This window comes from Rhinichthys klamathensis, unplaced genomic scaffold (genome assembly GCF_029890125.1).
Source record: "Rhinichthys klamathensis goyatoka isolate OS25496 unplaced genomic scaffold, OSU_Roscu_1.1 h1tg000127l_1, whole genome shotgun sequence".
Taxonomy (NCBI): domain Eukaryota; kingdom Metazoa; phylum Chordata; class Actinopteri; order Cypriniformes; family Leuciscidae; genus Rhinichthys; species Rhinichthys klamathensis.
Window position 1 is genome coordinate 1,402,476 of NW_026606664.1, and position 20,393 is coordinate 1,422,868.

General features: G+C 41.2%; 1 pseudogene; it reads right to left on the bottom strand.

The window, feature by feature from the left end:
* Positions 1–5,289: 5,289 nt before the first annotated feature.
* LOC130089373 (transmembrane protease serine 9-like) lies at positions 5,290–19,914 on the bottom strand (annotated as a pseudogene).
* Positions 19,915–20,393: the final 479 nt, after the last annotated feature.

Below are 20,393 nucleotides of genomic sequence, written 5' to 3' on the forward strand. Positions count from 1 at the left end.
CCACAAACCGGGCCAGGGGGACCAGAGGCACCACAGACGTACCCGGGGTGGGGCAGCGAGGTGGAAGACAGGGACCCGGCCCGGAAGGCCCGGGGGCGGTCCGAAGCGGGGTCAGAGTGAGCAGAACAACACTTACCTGTCTCCACAGGGCAACAGGGGATGCGTGAGAAGGCGGATGACTGGGTCCTCGAACGCATCGTGCTGCCAGCTGGTGAACAAGAGGGAGCTGAGGGATGCAAGGCTGATCCACAGGGTCGCACACCGCCAGCCTCACTCTCTTGGGACCCAGGAAAGGAGGAATTTGCTCTTCCGACAATTTGGGTACCACTGGACTCCGGGAAGCCAGTGGCGGAACGGTAAATATCTGAAGAGCTCGTCCCCCCATCCCTGGGTGGCCTGTCTCAGGGACGCTTCGTCTTACGCTTGCCACCTGGTTCGGCAGCGCCTGAGAAAGGCTGGGCGACCTGCCTGCGGCCTGCTCCACTCCGAGTCCTGCGTGAAGGCTGCTGCGGGACTTCAGCAGGAGCGGAAGCGGCGGCAGGGGGACGCCCTCGGTGACGAGCAGGCGGAGGAACTGCCACCGGCGGCAGGGTGAAGGCAGCAGCAGGCCGCTGGGGCAGGGTGTGCCGGATGGCCTCCGTCTGCGCTTGAGCAGCAGAGAACTGTTGGGCGCAGTTCTCCGCCGCGTCGCCGAAAAACCCAACCTGGGAAATAGGGGAGTCCAGGATCCGAACCTTGTCCGCATCCGCCATATCAACCAGGCTGAGCCAACGATGGTGCTCCTGGACCACCAGGGTGGACATCGCTAGACCGATCGCGCAGGCCGCAACGCTCGTGCTCCGAAGAGCCAAGTCGGTTGTGGTGCGGAGCTGGGGGGGGGGTCCCACAGGAGGGATCACCTCGTAACCCTTCGCCACTCCTCCGTCAAGAGTAGTGAGGGGGGAGGTGCTCTCGGTAGTGAAAGGTGCCGTCTCTCCATGCATTTCGGGAAAGAAAGGAAATGGGGCGGCGGGCTGAGAACCAGTGCGGCCCGCCCCGAGAAACCAATCATCCAATCGAGACTGAGCGGGACACGGTGGAGGGTTCCACTCGAGCCCGACAGCCTCAGCGGCCCGTTTCAGCATAGCTGACAGCTGTGGATCTGGCTCGGGCAACGTTACACTCCCCGAAGGGGATAACGCAGCCGAGTCGTCATCTCCATAGATCAGCTCACCCTCCAATGCTACAATCGACATCCTGTCCTCTGGAGAAACCCCGTATGAAACGTCTGGTCGATCCATTACAGACAGACCAGCGTACTCCACCGGCTGCGGTGTAATGGAGAAGTGAGGAGCCCACAGGGAAAGGTTTCCGGGCGAGACGTCCATCACTAATCTCCGATCACCCATCCCACACAGCACCCGTGAGTGGGGCATGGTAATGGGGACTTGCGCTTCGCGGACAAAGGCAATTCTCGATCTCAACACCGAGACAGTCATATTCCCGCGATGGGAACATGAGCCATCCACAAAAGCTGCCTCAGCGTGCTGTAAGCCCAAAGACGTGATGCAACAATTGTGACCGTCAGAGGGGGACAGGGAATGACCGCATCCAGAAACGCACAGGTGGAATGACATCTTGAAAAAGACGCAAACGCACCCGTGTTGCTCTTTCAGGATTTGAAACTCTCACCAGTGCCGGAGCACACAGGGGAATGATCGCGGCAACACTGACAGGGATGGTGCAGCCTGTACCAGTGAAGCACTCACTCTCTTCGCCCTCAACCAGCCGTCAGACAAACAAACACACAAACAGAAATTTGATGCTGTTAAAACAGCAGTTGAGAGCTCAGAGAGCTCGCGACCACCGCTGCACGCGCTGTAAACCACCAGCACCGGGAGAGCCTTCCTGAAGAAGCGCCGACACACTCGCTCGTTGTAGTAAACAACACTCTTCAGAGACAACGACATGAAGTCCGATCGGCTCCGAAGCGAAAGACAGCTGGTGCGTGCATCCACTTCCGTATTTATACCCGCGGGGCGGGGCGGAGTGTGAGATGCAGATCTCGCACGCCAATGTGCATTGGCTCGTTTAATACTCGAAGATGACTACGTCGAACGTGAACGACTGAAAGGGAACATTTACATATGTGGTTTCAACCAGCTGCCTTTTTACACTTGTCCTGTTTCGTCTGGAATGCGGCCCAGACCACCTCCTGGTACGGTTTGAGTGATCGGATTTAAATCCGTCTCTAATGCGTTTCGGAGGGCATTTACACCTGGTATTTTCACGATCGGATAGCTATCCGATTACAGAAACCGCATGAAGTGGCCAGGTGGAAATTGCCCCTAGGACAACTGGAGGTATCACACACCAGACACGCACTTTCTCAGTTTATGGCCAGCAATATTGTTGTTTAAGGACATTATTAAATTAAGATAATGTCTGTACTATGTTATGATTGTACTGCTATAATTAAATACAATCGTTGCTGAGTCTGCAGTCTGAACACTTTACCTCAGAACGTAGGTATGGGGAACAATTTGGTCCTTTATATAGGCCAAACGACTCTCATTGGAGGGCTACAGGGCTTCCTTGACCTACACCCCTAAATTAACTGAAATTGAGAATCTTACCTGAAAATCAGTATAAATCAGGTAAAGTTAGTATATACATTAACGACGATTTGAGCCAAATATACCGTATATACCCGAATATAAGACGAGGTTTTTGTCCTAAAAATAGGATGAAAATGGGGGGTCGTCTTATATTCAGGGTCATCTTATATTCGAGTGGAGGAATCGATTGATAGCCTTTTTTGTCCCTTGGAAAAAACGAGCGCGTATACCGCACGCCTACATTTGAAACGAAGTTGAGCGCGCAAAAGACGCGATATGTGAACAGGTGGGGGGGGGGGGGGGGGGGTGGTCTCCGTCCGCTCTGGCATCCTCTGTGAACGGCGCTTTTTTCTTGCGCGGCTCGAGCAGAGGGAGAGAGAGAGAAGCCTTTCCACTGCACACGACATTCGCATACGATTGTCGCATTTCGCCCCCTAGTGTCAGTCGCACGGAACTTTGAAATTGGTCGTGAAGCAACCGTTACCCTCGGCTATTCACAATGGTAAAATGAATGATGAATGTAATGCATGCATGAATATATCCACACAAAACAAATGACCCTCAATACATCTACAATAAAAACAATAGATTTTACAGAGCTAATCAATATAAATATTGATTTAATAATTATAAAATATTTTTTTCTGCCATAATTAATAACCGACATTTTACAGAAATAGCATTTACAGAATAACATTAAAGAGTTGAAATATTGGTAATTCTAGCCTCACGCTCATAGTTTTGATTAGAATACATCACATCCGGTCGGCCGGTCGCATATGGTCTAGCCGCAGAAGTTCAGATAATTCAACGCATCCAAAGCTCAAATCGGATACGAATTTTCCGCATACGCATATGATCGGAACTCCCCGCAGCTCCCGTACGACTCTCCATTGGAAATGAATGACTTCCGGTCCAACGGCTGTCGTTTGTCGTGTGCAGTGGAAAGGCGGATAGAGAGCGGGAGCTGGATCTATATACCGTATATACGGTAATGTAAATTTAATATAAACTTTGTAAATGGCGCTCTGTGGCACGGCAGGATTTTGAACAGGGTCCTGAGCCGTAGCTGGGCGCCACGGACAGACTCCGAATGGCGCTGCCGGTGTGTGTACACCATAGACTGTAAAATAAGATGGACGACGCCCCTTCGCTCTTTTCCATTAGAGAGAACTGAAGCCGCCAGTGTCCCGATATATGGTGCTGACATATTGGAATTTGAGTAACTAATTTGAGAACTAACTAAAAACAAACTTTAAAAAAAAAAAAAACACTTGAAATTACATCAACGTGATAGAAACTACAGTAAATGACAGAAACTATCTTTAGAAAAAAGATATGTGAAGTGTAATTTAATTGTTTAGTTGGTCTCGCGTCCCGTTGAATAACATGGGGAGGCGGGGTTTATGACCTATACTAGGACCGGCCTCTGGGGGGCGATCGAGACGTTTTGGCTTCACTTTTGAGGGCTTGTGCGGCACGCTTGGTGCACTCATAGGAAATAATGTGTTCGAATTTTAAAGACTCTCGTCCGGTGTGCGACCCCCTTAAGCCGAAGGCACAATGTGTTGAATGTGAAGAAATAATGTCAAATGAGGCGCTAAAACCATCAAAGCTGCAGAGACATGTGAACTCAAAACACCCAGGCTGTATTGGGAAACCAAAAGAATATAGTTTTAAACAGTCATGTTAATTTTGCTAATTGTATTTGATAAATTATACTTCCAGTATGTAAAATTGGGTGAATGAACTTTGTTGAACATTTCTGCTAATGAATAGAGTGAATGTCATGGAAACCCATTCCACAAAGCTCGCTATACGCTCTGTTCTTGAGCTAATCTGAAGGCCACACGTAATATTTAATAGCGAGGAAGTTTCACGAATGGTCTTATAGTGGCAACCTATCACGGTACCACGCTTGAATTCACTGAGCTCCTGAGAGCGACCCATGTCTGCATGCCTAGGTGCTTGATTTTATAGAACTGTGGCCACGGAAGTTATTGGAACTCCTGAATTCAATGATTTGGAGGGGTGTCCCAATACATTTGGCAGTATAGTGTAGGTGTTATGTTTGTGCTGTTAATGGTTACATGTGTGATGTAATCCATGCCTAATATTTCTTGCAAATTCTGTTAGATGTGAGAAAACAGGTGTGAGTTTAGTAAAGCTGACTTGACAAATTTTTAAATAACTGTTGTCGGAAGATTTCACAAAGCTCTTCATTTTACAACTCAAATCCTGGAGGTTTTTTCGATAATTATTTTTTATTCTGACCTGTCTGAAAAATTGTTTCATTTATAATTTTTTTTAAAGTTAAACCAGCACAGTTTATGATATTATTCCTGTTTGGATATATATATATATATATATATATTATTCCTGTTTGGATATATATATATATATATATATATATATATATATATATATATATATATATTATTCCTGTTTGGATATATATATATATATATATATATTTTTTTTTTACTGTAATTTAGCAACAGTTTGGGGTATTTCAGTTTTTCCCCATTCAATGAGATATGAGTCTACAGTCATAACTGAAAAGTGAGGGTGTGGTTGTGACAATGAGAACACTTTGAGTATAATTGATGCTTGCCATGTGATATTTTTATTGAAAGAAGATTTATAGAAAAATATATATATATACAGTATATATATATATATATATCTTCCTTTTTTATTTTCCATGTAGACACTTAACATGTCATTTGTTCATCGATCCATTGAAGATATGGTGAAATCTTAGTATACACATTAGGATGATCAGGTGAATTACAGTGTTCAGGGTCACCGAAAGATGTGACACCAACTGCAGTGTCTCCACAAACCAAAGGACCTCCTGAATCCCCCTGTTAAGAAACACAGATCAACACGTCACCAGTGAAACCAGTCTGTACATTACCATAAAGTCTGTGAATAATTTTCCCACATACTTTGCAGGATCCACCACTGCCATATGCACAGATCATCTGTGAGGGAGAGTACTCATATTCCCATCTGTGCTCACAGTCTGTCCGATTTATTGTAGTTGTTTTTGCCTCCATTAGACGATAACTCAGTGGGCCAGTAGTCATGCCTCCCCAACCCGCAACAATACAGCGAATACCTGTTTTCACGTCTTCTCCTTTCTTTGGTAATGGTATCGTTTTAATGGCTTTGTTTAGTTTTACTTTTTTCTCTAGCTGTAATTCAAAAATAAAACCATTTTAATAAACAGTCTTTTATAAGACTTAAGTTCAGTGGATTACACTGTTGTGTACAGGTTAGTATTTTTTTTACTCTTTATTTTCTGCTGAGTATAACAACAAAAATGCTTCAATGATTTTTCAGCTTTTCTGCCTTTTTGCACCATTATTGTTTCTATACAGAGCAATTAATTAATAATACAGGGAACAGAGACAAAGAGACACATGGCCATTTACATATGATTTAAATCATTTCAGTATTTTTTTAGAAATTATAACATAGTGTTTTGTGCTACTGTTTCCTGACCTGAGATATTCCTGAGATATTATTTTAAACAAAAAAAATGTATTACAGGTTGTTACCCTCAAAAGCATGATGTCATTCTGAAAAGAACTGGGTATGTAGTCTGGATGCGGGATGTAGGACTTCACTCCGATGACATCTGAACTTTGGCTGTTCCTTAAGTCATGAGCACCAACCACAACCAGAATCTCAACTCTGTATAAAGAGCATATTGGAAATGTTCATTTATGTGATATAATACACTGCATGGTTGCACTGCAGTCATTATCAGTCAGTTTTAACTCAACATTTCTGTTCACACTAAACAAGCTCTTACCCGTTCCTGCAATGTGCAGCAGTCAAGACAAACTCATCAGAAATGAGGAATCCACCGCAGTTATGTACCCGTTGCCCATACGTCTGAAGAGAAACCATGTAAGGTCTGGAGTGGGGTCTGGCTTCTGTGCCGTTCACTATACCTACATTCACATGAGCTGAGAGCGAGGGAGATAGTGCTGTCAGTCAACTTATTCAGACCATACAAATTAAAGACTGATAAAAGCTGTTATATAATCATTCTCACCAGTGAGGGTCAGGTGTGGCAGCAGAGAGGCCAGCAGGAGCAGAGAGATGATGATGATGGTCATGATGAAGAAGACGATCAGTGAGCTCTCATGATAAAACACTGTATAAATATGGAAAAGGGTGGGTGGAGACATTGAGCTGCCCACAAGTCTTTTTTTTCTTCAGTTTGTGGATGAGTAAATATTGTTCTTGTTAATCCTTGTGGTCTCATTTTCAGGCCACAGATGGTTTGGTCTAGATCTAGAAGATTAAAGCAGGTCAGCATACAGTACATTTTGAATATTTTGTGCTATATTTTGAACATATTGTGCTGGGGCAGAGGGCAGACCCCCCTCATCACAACAGAAGTCCCCTTTCGTCTGCCATGATGAAAAGGACAGGACTCTAAAACTCGCACCTCCAAAAGAAGTTCCACAAACAATGAACTAGGTGGGCTAGGAGACAAGCCTGCAAAGACAATTACCAGGTACTCTTTATGGAAGGGAAGAATGATGAAATTAGCATGTGCCCATTGTTCACCTGTGAACATGACCAATGACCAATGACTCTCAGGCCACATCCTAGTGATGTTACATATGACACTGAAGCTCCGATGTGTGTATCGCACACATGCGATGCAATTTCTATTGAAGGCCCATATCGGGGTGTGTATTGGTTTCCCAGAGTCACGTGATCGATGCCAAATGAAGCCTCACTTTCTGTCCAATCACGTGCGCGTTTCACTTTCGGTGTCAGCAGGCTCGAACCCCAGATCTTACTTAACGAGTCCTTGTTGGCTCAGTCTGGTTGATGGGTTTGTGAGGAGAGTGCTGTACTTTAAAAGTTAATCCACACATTACATTTAAATAAACACATGTAATGTATTGAAGTGGACATAAAAGCGGATAAACCTTACAGAGGTTTATGTTTGTCTACCTTACAGAGACAAACATACAAAGAGCTGAAGATCCACTTGATTGAATACTGGAGAATGCAGAAACATGTCATCTATATACATTGGCATTACAGTTTCTTTGTACCCCGACCTCTTCCTCTGTACCATGTGAAAGAGTGTTATCTAAGGCTGGGGAAGTACTGAGGAGAAATAGACTCAGCCCCAACACTGTGGAACAGCTTTTATTTCTTAATAAAAATAATTAAAAACTTTATCACCTTTCTGTCATTCCTACAGTTACATAAACACTGTCACTGCCAAGTGTCATAAGCACATAACAGATGATCCTATCACACAATGTCCTTATTCACTACGTGTGTGTGTGTGTGTGTGTGTAGAGAGAGAGAGAGAGATAGTAGGCCTACGTTAGATCTTATTATATAATATAATAATATAATAATACAACTTTGTTACAGACTCACCGGTCCAAATAAAAAACAAAACAAAACAACAAGACAGTACACACAATACAATACAATATAATAAAAAACAAATACAACTTCAGAGGAGACAACTATAACAATGCTTCCATAACTTGGACTTATACCGTGTAGTGCTAAACTTGATATTGGTTAATGCCACAATTATATGATTCTCTGAGTTATTCAGCCGACATATACATTTGTACATAACATTTCTCAATGTGGCTTGCAGAGTATTAACACCTGCAGCCACAAACATCTCACTGGCACTACACCAGCGTGGTCTTCTCAGCAGAATTCTCAGTGCATCAGTGTAAGCTACCTGAAGTTTATGCAAGCTAGCTTTGCTGAAATTATTGAATCATATAAGCCCATTTTATATTTTAGTGTCACACTTTAATGGGTAAAGGAATTTATTTAATGGACAAATCAAACACAACCGTGTAAGGCTTTTATTTGCACACATAACATTGAAACTATGGAGTGTGTTGTGGTTGCTTCATCTGACAGAGCTTCTTACAAAGGCTTCTGGCTGCTTTATTTTAAATAAGCACCAGATGGCACTGTTCTCGACACTCTCGAAGCTTTGAATCTTTTCCCGGAACAGTCAGGGGAAAGCCACATTGCTTCATGAGGCTTCGTTTCTCCATCCCTACCACATCCACAGGAAGTCAGAGCTTTCCTTATCCGATCTTTTTTTTTCCCTCATTCTAAAAAAAATTCCGTAAACACAGCGTCTTCTTAAGAAATATCTGCATGAACTCGAAACCATTGAAACCAACTCAAAACGATGTAGTATACATGCCAGACCAGTATGTGGCGCTGTAATTCTGCCACAGAGATACATTAAAAATGGAGAAGAAGACTTGGAGCATGCGCATAAACCTTGCACGCTGTATACAATATTAATAGGTTTAGTATCTTCCTTTTTCTTTTTTTTACCAAGAACTTTATTGAACAATAACAACCATAAAAAAACATAAATGGGCTGGTACAAAATATGAAATGTCTTAATCAGACAAGCATCATGAGAAAGAAAATAAAAATAAATTAAGTAAAATAAAGAAAGAAAATATGAATACATTCAAGTAAATAATAAATAAAGAAATAAAAGAGGCTCAGTATAGCTTCTGCAGCACGAACACAAGCATGTCGTCCGCAGTTGTTGTTACGTGACATAGTGTGTCTGACTAGGGTCGACACGTGGGGTGATTACATCATCGTTTCACAAAATATACGGATTGGCTGTACACACGAAAACGCAAGGGTGTTGTCGTTTTCAGATTTATCCACTCTGGGACCCGGTTTCAAAATATAGCTGTTTCAGGCTCTCAAAACACCGGATCCGTCTGGATGAAACGACGATACGATACAAAATTTGTACGTATACTGCTAAACTGTAAGCTCAAATGCCACTTCTGATGCGTGTCTCTGTGTGGACAATGCCTCATTACTCACCAAACCGGTTTTGCCGGTTTAAACGATGCCCAATTCGCACTAAGGGGCCTAAAGTGTGCCAAGAAAACATCCCCCACACCATTACACCACCACCACCAGCCTGCACAGTGGTAACAAGGCATGATGGATCCATGTTCTCATTCTGTTTACGCCAAATTCTGACTCTACCATCTGAATGTCTCAACAGAAATCGAGACTCATCAGACCAGCAACATTTTTCCAGTCTTCAACGGTCCAATTTTGGTGAGCTCTTGCAAATTGTAGCCTCTTTTTCCTATTTGTAGTGGAGATGAGTGGTACCCGGTGGGGTCTTCTGCTGTTGTAGCCCATCCGCCTCAAGGTTGTGCGTGTTGTGGCTTCACAAATGCTTTGCTGCATACCTCGGTTGTAACGAGTGGCTATTTCAGTCAAAGTTGCTCTTCTATCAGCTTGAATCGGTCGGCCCATTCTCCTCTGACCTCTAGCATCAACAAGGCATTTTCGCCCACAGGACTGCCGCATACTGGATGTTTTTCCCTTTTCACACCATTCTTTGTAAACCCTAGAAATGGTTGTGCGTGAAAATCCCAGTAACTGAGCAGATTGTGAAATACTCAGACCGGCTCGTCTGGCACCAACAACCATGCCACGCTCAAAATTGCTTAAATCACCTTTCTTTCCCATTCTGACATTCAGTTTGGAGTTCAGGAGATTGTCTTGACCAGGACCACACCCCTAAATGCATTGAAGCAACTGCCATGTGATTGGTTGATTAGATAACTGCATTAATGAGAAATTGAACAGGTGTTTCTAAATAATCCTTTAGGTGAGTGTATAGGCTATAATCTGTGTGTTTACACAGCTTTTTTTTAAAATGGCGGGTGACGGTGTTTCGCATGCATTCGGCCAATCAGCGTACACCAACGTCACAGGTAGTTCCTTTAGTGCTGGTTTAGACCCTACTCTAAAGTAAGACTCCTCCAAAAGGAGTTCCTAGAACTAAATTCGTTCCTAGTTCCTGTGGTGTGAACACGCCAAAATCCGGGTACTTTCGCCAATAGTTCTAGAACTATGAAAAGGTGCTCCGGTGCGAAAGCCCCTAAAGAGTTGTTCTGGTTCTGGTTTAATGTTTCATTTCCAAGATGTGCTAAGCCCTATAAGTGCAATTGTGGATTTGCTCTCTCAAGATTCTGAAGCTCTAGAGAGAAACAAAGAAGTTCTGCAAAAAGTGAATTTGGGGAGTTTTAAAACCGCAACAGATACCCCTTTTCCACCAGAGCAGACATGGGCAGTATTTCAATTAAATGTATTTTAAATACGTATTTAATTACTTTAGTGTATTTTGTAATTTGTATTTTGCAGGTGTGGAAAAAATAAAATGTAGTTTGTAGCAAAATATTTTGAGGGAGTGTATTTAGAGTATTTCAAATACTTAAATACTTCCAAAAATCACCATAGTAAAAGATTTTGCCATATTTTTGGTCTGATGTTGGCAATGGCAATGTCCAGGTTAGATGCACGAAAATCACGTGACACCCTGTAGACCGGGCTCCCTCCAAGAAGTGAATGAGTTTTGAACACAGGAGAAGAAGTGGCGCTGCTCCTCTTAAAAACGGCATTAAAGGTGCTATCAGCGATTTCAGGCCCAAAAAAGGCCGAAACATAAATGATGATCACATTCATCTAATTTTTCCTAGCGATCCGCTAGCTGCCCGCCCCATAAGCATGCCGTCCAAAAACCACGTCTCTGTAGGCAGCCTACGCTCTGAGATCTGCACACAAAAACAATGGGTTTCACCAACCACCAAAACCTAAATAAACAGTGTTCCAACCAATCACCGACAGTGTTGTGAGGTTTTGCACTCGTGGACGGCTGCACGCGAAGTCGGAGCAAAACCTCACAACACCCACCCCCTGTCGGTGATTTCCCCCTAGGAAAAATTAGATGAATGTGATCATTTATGTTTCGGCCTTTGGGCCTGAAATCGCTGATAGCACCTTTAAGGTAAAGTGTTTTGTGAAAAATATACAGTCTAAACACACACATTTTGCACACTGAATGGCATTATAGAGAAAATAATTGTGCCTTATGAGATCAATGAACTGTGTTGTCATTCATAAAGGACATCATATGTCCATACCTATTATGAAACAGTGCGTCTGTCGTAACTCCACTGACATTTCCATGCTAAGCAAGCGTTCACAATATAAACGTATTACATATGAGAAATATTGATTTTGTATAAAACTACCACACCGTTGATGTGAACTTAGCTATACATGCCATTTACGTCAGATGGAGCTATTTCAGGCCCTGTAGAGATTTAGTGAAATGCCCATACTTTTTTATTTTGCTACTTCGCCATTTTGAATTTACACATTTATCATATTTGTGTTATTGCTACTATTTGTGTTATTGACCTTTCAGTAATAAAAAAAAAGAGACAAGATTATTGCAGGAGTATTTATGTAGGCCTATTTTCAAAATACTAATTACTTGTATTTTATTTAAATACATTTTTCACATCAGTATTTTGTATTTTATTTTGTTACATTTCATGAGCCAGTATTTGTATTTTGTAACAAAATAGTTTTTGATGTATTTGTGCCCACCTCTGTCCACCATCTGCTAGTTCAGAGCCAGAGCACCACAGGCGTAACTATCGGTAAGCAGGGTACGCGGTTGCTTACGGGCCCGGACCAATCAGGGGCCCGCGCGTGACTGGAAGATATTGATTGACAGCCGGGCCCCCTAACGCATTTTACTACGTTTAGTCTGATCGCATTTTACTTTATCGCGAATTTATTTGAATAAATAATGACAACAACATAGTGTACTGATCATTAGATACAAGTATGAAAAGACCAATGATGGATTTTGGTGTAATTTGTTTCGAATTGGGACTGGGGAATCCCCGGGTTGGTAAGTGAACATGCGTATTGCGTGCAAAACAGTAAAAAACGATGAACTTGAGACAGACAATTTCGACAGGCTACTCCTGATTTTGTCAGTCATCTCATCTCTTATATGCTCTGTCTCTATGATCAAATTAGCCGCTTTCCGACCAAGTAGTTACAGGAACTTAGTTATAGGAACTGTCCACTTCTAAACAGTTCTAAGAACTACTCTCCCCCAAACTCGGTTTTGCTGTTTGCGTTCGCACTGGCCAAGTGGCCATAGGAACTGGTAGGAGGGGTAAGGGAGTGACGCAAGCACGGCGGCGGCGGCAGCGCCACATACAACAACAACAAACCAGCATGGAGGAGGCTATCGGAATGTTCCTGTTCTGCCTTGCCGGGAGCTTAATAACGAGTACGAACGGCGGCGTTTAAAGAATATGCTTGAGTTCTGTACAGAGAAACAAAGAAGACGAAGGCTCCAGCGTAATATGATCTTAAGTAATATAATGGAAGAAGATAGAAGAGCAGAGCGCAGGAGACAAACAAAACGACGGGTAAGTTTAGCAAGCATAGCAATTAGCTGGTTGAATGCGTTATGTTATGAGTTAGCATAGCATATATAGGCGAATTGCAACAGACAGTGAATAAAATGTGTTGACACTGGGCGTGACTTATAAGTTGAACCAATCAACGTAGACCTAGGGAAAGGGAACTAAAAAAAGTCCTCGCTCTAGACTAGGTACTGAAAGAGTTATAGGAACTACGGTCTGAGGAACTAAAAAAATCCCCAACTTAGTCCGGTCGGAACACGCGAAAAAAAAGGTTATAGGAAAGTTAGGTTCTAGGAACTGCAAAAGTCCCTCCGGTCGGAAAGCGGCTATTGTCCTATTCATGGTAGCCTACTCGTGGACATTGCGTCATCACGTGCTGTAGGGGGGCCCGCCTTGATAATCCTGTATAAGGGCCCGGTGTTGGCTCGTTACGCCACTGCAGAGCACCAAACCGGCCCGGCCAGTTCGGAGTTGGTTCGACTGACAAGCTTTCTAAGAACCGGTTTGCCTTTCCACAGACTAGAGAGCCACCTCAGACCCAGGTCTTACGTCACTGTATACATCCCATGTTGCCCAGCAATGCTAACGCGGCGGTTTGTATTTCTCGCAGGCCGATCAGCGCATGACATCAAAGCACTGCGAAAGCGATCCAAAAGCACAAGGAGTCGTATGCTCTCCAAACACTTCCGCAGCTCTGATCGGTCCATGCCGCTCCGATGCATCTCGAAAAAGCCTTCCATCAACAATGGCAGTCGTTGAGTTACTATTGATGCTCATGGCTTTGCGAACCTACATCGGCATCCAAACACGGCGAATCCAACACGTTCATGTAGGTCGCCGTAACTTGCATAGACGGAGGAGATTACAATCGAGCTGCTATTAGCTCGATTAGCTGCTATTTAAAAAAATGGCGGTCACAAGTTTATGTTCGTCTTGTTGGTCACGGTCCCTGACCCAAGTGGTTCTTACTTCTGTCTAGACTAGAGCAATGTTTTGGTGCTACTTAAGAACCACTTTTCCTGGTTCAGAGCTGGTGCTTTGGGTGTTGAAAGACAAAGAAATGATTTAAAACTAGGCTCTGGCTCTGAACCAGCACTCAAACTGCCATGGTGGAAAAGGAGTAAGAGACAACAACCACAAGTACTTCTTCAAGGCTGTGAATCCGATTCCAACTCCTTTCTCCTCACTGCAATGCGGCCCACCTCAGCAAGTGGAACTGTCAAGGTGAAATTCCTTGGCTGGTATAGGAAGTAATCATCTGACACTCTCACACTCACCTAGGTGACGTGTGACCAAAAACATCAATATTAATATTAATACTTAATATTAATATTTAAGACCGTAAATCACTACATTGTGCTCATACTTCCTCTTTCACAGCTTCATGTGGGTCTCACTTTGCAATGAAGTGTTCAGAGTGTGAGAGCTTAGTAAAACTGACTCACACTATATGTTTGAGGGTTTTGTAAGGACGAACCCAATTGCAGACAGTTTGCGAAAACACACAAGGTTTATTTGACAAAAAAGGGAAAACAAAACCCACGATGGGGTAAAACAAGACTGAAGGGCAAAAACAAAGACTAACAACACTAGACTAAGACTTGACAGGTAACCAGACAAATAACTAATAACAGCAACAAGATCAGGATTGTACAAGACAGAGTTCTTCACTAGATACTCACGAGAGGGTCAACACACAGGTATGGTATCACAGGATACACACACTGAGAATCACAATGAACCGGCACAAGACAGCAAACACAAGGGGATTAAATAGAGAGACTAATGATAACAACAGGTGACACAGGTAAAGCAATAATGACAAAACGAGGATAACAAGGGGGCGGGGCCAGAGGACGAGACAACAAGCACATGGCCCAAACCAAAGGCCACGTGCTTGCACACAAAACATGGTTCTGTCATGATCCTGCCTCAAGAATTAAAGAACAACAAGAACTATGGCAGAATCATGACAATATGTTGTTAGATCTCAAAGACTTTCAAAAACCTTGTCTCCAAATTTCATCATTTTTAAGTTTTTTTTTCATAAATCGTTAATATTGGTCACCCTTTATGTCTCTCAGTGTTTTAAAAAATATATATATTTAACTAATGAAAAGTATTAAAAAGAGCTTATGACTAAACTGTTTTATGTTTGAGGAGCGAAGAGGAGCATATCATTTGTCATCGAGTCATAGCCAATATTCTTTTAATTAGCCTGTAGCACTTCAACTTTAATAACATTAAAGCCAATGTTTTGGCAAAATTTCAGAAAAAAAAATAGTGCCCGCATAGCAACAGTAAACTTAATGTCATATCTACACCACTCTATTGAAACTAGTCAAAAATAAGTTCACTTATCTTGGGGTCTGTATCACTCGCCATCATAAGCATCTTTTTTATCATAATTTTGTTTTGTTTAATCATGTTTCTTGAACGGATAAATAAAGATCTTTCTAAATGGTCCCCTTTAAAGATTGATCTCATTGGGCGCATTAATTCTATTAAAATGGTGGTCCTCCCTAAATTTCTATATCTTTTTCAGTGTTTACTTTTGTTTACTCCCCTGTCGTTTTTTAAAATCTTTGGACTCTCTGATCTCTACTTTTATTTGGAATGGTAAGCATCCCCGCCTGTGTAAAGAATACGTTCAGAAGTCTAGACGCAATGATGGTTCGTCCCTACCTAATTTTAAGCAGTTCTACTCATCATCAATGTTTGCACGGCATTCACTTATACAGTTCAAAGTAGTACATATGTGACATGTCCAACGTTGAACTAGCTCAAATGTTTCCGGGTACTAGCCCCATGTGCAGTAGATGTCAATGTGCTGAGGGATCATTAATTCACATGTTCTGGACATTCACCCATGCAATTGGAGTGTTACTGGCGATCGATTTCTTTACACCCTTTCAGCGGTTCTTCAACACAGATTAGAGCAAGAACCTGTTGGCATTATTTTAATTCGAGGAGTCATGGCTGTCAGCATCAATTCTTTTCTGCTGTGTATAACAACCACAAAAATGCTTCAATAATTTTTTTTTTTGCTATACAGAGTACATTAATAATGTAGAAAATGAATAATGAACAGACATTATTTGGAACTGGTTAAAGGAGAACTCCGGCGCAAAATGAACCTTTGGTCTAATTACACATTGTTACCTATAGTCAACCGTTATCTGAGATTTGTTTTCATGATTATCGAATGTAAATAGTTTTATCTCTAAAAACAGTTTAGCCTATAAAGCTAGTATAACGCTAGTATATTGGGCATAGTGTAATGACAAATAAAAATCGCTTGTTAATACCACTAACAAGGCTGAAAATAGACCCACACTAACACGGTAGCATAATGAGGGTCCCTACCTTCAAACCGAAGCATTGAGAACTTTGTAAGTGTACAGATAGTTTACTAAGAAGATATTTGAAACATACAGTCAACTTCGCGTATACAGGCAGAAGCCATATTTGAAATACAGTCTTTACCAGTCGATCTACGAACGCCGATCCAAGTGCGCTGGTGAGATGTGAACGAGCTAAGTTGTGATAAGGTGAGCGCGAACAGCAGGCTTGGATCGGCGTTCGTAGATCGACTGGTAAAGGCTGTATTTCAAAGATGGCTCCTGTCTGTATACGCGAAGTTGACTGTATGTTTAAAATATCTTCTTATTAAACTATCTGTACACTTACAAAGTTCTCAATGCTTCGGTTTGAAGGTAGGGACCCTCATTATGCTACCGTGTTAGTGTGGGTCTATTTTCAGCCTTGTTAGTGGTATTAACAAGCGATTTTTATTTGTCATTACACTATGCCCAATATACTAGCGTTATACTAGCTTTATTGGCTAAACTGTTTTTAGAGATAAAACTATTTACATTCGATAATCATGAAAACAAATCTCAGATAACGGTTGACTAGGTAACAATGTGTAATTAGACCAAAGGTTCATTTTGCGCCGGAGTTCTCCTTTAAGAGACCATGTAAAAGTAGGTAAAACATAAGACAAGAATATTGTGAAGTAAATCATTTTAGAGCCATTTTACTGCTAAAAAAAAAAAAAAACCTTGACTATGGGCAGTTTATAGTCATGTGTGTCTAGTATGAGTGTGTGTGATGGTGACTGCACTGTATGTTTCGTATGTGTTAGTTTGGGGTTCTGTTGTGTCCCTATTGTGTGTACATTGTGTCATTTACCTCTGGAATGAGTGTTTTATCATTACAGATGGGTTAAGTGAAACGAGAAACTTTAAAGAAGCTGTCAGTGAATCTGATGAAAAGATCACGCAGAACATGGGATGAGCAGATAAACAGATACAAATCTTTACTTGCTTATACTAAAGGGACTATCCCCACAAAACAGCTTAAAATTTCTTCTTTTCAAATCTTATTTCACAAATTTAAGAGAGTGATAATTTCTATTAAAATGATGTAATAAATGTGATGTAATGACTTAAATTTGCTGTATTATTATAGTTATCAATTAATGATAAAAAAGGGGGGATTGTGGAAGAAATTTGATCTTTAAGATGTGTGTGACCATCATATGACAGTAAAAAAGCAAACAGAATCCTTATTCTAATATGGAATTGTATTGGAATGGTAAAGAGTGTTGGTAGGTGACAGGAGGGCCTTCCCTTAAAATATGATGAACAAGTCTAAGACTGTTCCACATATGGTTGAAATACCATCATTGGGCTAGAAAGATAACATTCTGGGAGTCAAAACTATAAAGGACTCCCTTCACTGTCACACTCTGCAGCTCTGTGTGACTGTAAACCTAATCAAAGACAATTGGAAATGTTTGTCTCTTATTCAGTGATATCATTTTGTTTGCCACCACACAGACTCAAAGAGGCACTTGGCCGTTTACATAGAAATTATTTACATCAGTATTTTTTAAAGCAAGAAATTGCACTAGAAATTCAAACATAGTGGTTTGTGTTACTGATTCATGACCAGATATTATTTTGAACATCTAAATGCATAACAGGTTGTTCCTTTCAAAAGCATAATGCAATTCCAATTGCAATAAAAAATGTATTTATAGTTTGGATGCTGGAAGTAGAACTTCACTCCGTTCTGGACTCTCAACTTCTCCTGCCATTTTTGTTCCCTTTTCAGTTGTTTGTTTTGTTTTCATTTCATCTTTTTGTAGAATTTGAGCTTGAGAAGCTGAATTTATTATTCCATATTTGCCGGATTTTATCCCTCACCAACAGTTTTGAAGTTTTCAGACTTTCCCTATTCAAAGATATGAGCCATACTTGCATGACTGGAATTTTAGGGTGTAACCAAGATGGTCACCAAGTGAACTAATGTAAAATGACTTTTGTTCTCCCCATGTAATATTGTATATGGTTGTGACAATGAAGACACCTTGAATGATTGATGCTTGCCATGTGATACTTTATTGAAAGAAGTTACGGAAGCATTCAGTAACTTAACTCACTTCACTTTTCTAATTACGTTGTCGATCCATTTGCGATATTGTGAAATCTTAGTATACACATTGGGATATTTAGGTGAATTGCACATATCCGCAGATCCAAACGATGTGACACCAACTGCAGTGTTTCCATAAACCAAAGGACCTCCTGAATCAAACTGTGAAGAAACAGATCAACACGTCAATTAAATATACCGTATCAGTTTAAACTCATAAATTAACATAACTTAATCAAAGTGTGTGAATCTTTTTTTTTTTTTTACGTACAAGGCAGGATCCACCACGGCCATGTGTGCACATCATCTGTGAGAGTGAGTATAACTCTCCCCATCTATTGCTACATTCTGCGTTATTCATTATGTACACATTTGTCTCCATTAGAAGATCACTCTTTGGGCCATTAGTCTTCAGTCTTCCCCAGCCGGCAACGCTACAGATAGAATTTGTTCCCAGGTCTTCTCCTTCCATTGGTAATTCAATCCATTTAACATTGTCGCTTGCTTTAACTTTTTCCTGCAGCTGTAATTCAAAAACACAACCATTATTAATAAAAGATTTAGTCATCTTTATGCAGTTGTTTATACTGCTATTTGTGTGGTTAGTACAAAAGCCCTGAAGACCAATGTTTTTTTATTTTATTTTTATTGCAGGTATACAGAAATAATTTTACAAAATAAAGTGCACCTATTATGCTTTTTTCAAATATTAACTTTCATGCAATGTTCGTGAATATAAAAGGTCTGCAAAGTTTTAAAGATCAAAGTGCACGACAAATCAAGTTAACGTAAAGAATCGATTCTGAACTGCCGAAAAAAAAAAATTTTTAGAAAACGTTAGAAATTAATTTAATCCCTTAAAGCAATCTTACAGTCTCACATTGCAATATAAATTAGTTAGTTTTGTGCCACTGTTTCCTGATCAGATTCTATTTGAACAACTAAAAGTATTACAGTTTGTTACCCTCAAAAGCATGATGTCATTCTTATTACGATAGAATGTATAGTCTGGATGCGGGACATATGACTTCACGTCGAAGCGATCTGAACTCTTGATGTTCCTTAAGTCATGAGCACCAACAACGACCGTCAGAACCTCTATTCTGTGGAAAAAGGAAGTCATGATAGTCAGTTATGTCATAGAGTACACTGTATGGTTGCACTGCAGTTGTTGTGTCATTCAAAAGTGATTTCTTAACAAACTCTTACCGGTTCCAGCAATGTGCAGCAGTCAAGACAAACTGATTAGAAATGAGGAATCCACCACAGATATGTTCCCTGTTCTTCTGAAGAGAAACCATGTAAGGTCTGGAGTGGGGTCTGGCTTCTGTGCCGTTCACTATTCCCACATTCACATGATCTGAGAGTGAGAGAGAGATAGTGCTGTCAGTCAACTTATTCAGCACATACGAATCAAACATTCTTAAAAATCATCATAATATACTGTTATATAATCAATCTCACCAGTGAAGGTCAGGTGTGGCAGCAGAGAGGCCAGCAGGAGCAGAGAGACGATGATGATGGTCATGATGAAGATGACATTGAGTTCTCATGGCAAAACACTGTATAAATATACTGTAAAAGTGGGTGGGTGGATTTTTCTTTCTTTTTTTTTCTTGCAGTATGAGCAACACAGTGATGAAAAGATACTGTTCTTCCGGTCTTGCATAAAGATTAAAGATGGTTTAGATGATAAGAATTCAGCATGTATGCATGCATTTTAAAACTTGAATATTTTACATCTCATAATACATCTGATGTGCAGTTTGTTACCCTTAAAAGCACAAAGTCATTCCAAAAAGGCCAATATCTATTGTTTTGATGCAGTGCTTCCAATTAGTTATGTCATGATCAAATTTTAGACAAAGTTTATCTTAAATCATTACTATTGGTCACCCTGTTTGTGGGTTCTGCAAATATTTAACCAGTAAAACGTATTAAAAATTGCTTGTTTATAAACCTCGTATCTCCATTGGATCCTCAAACTCTTGGACAAACCTCATAACTCCACCAAAGGATCATCTGCTTTTCTGCAATG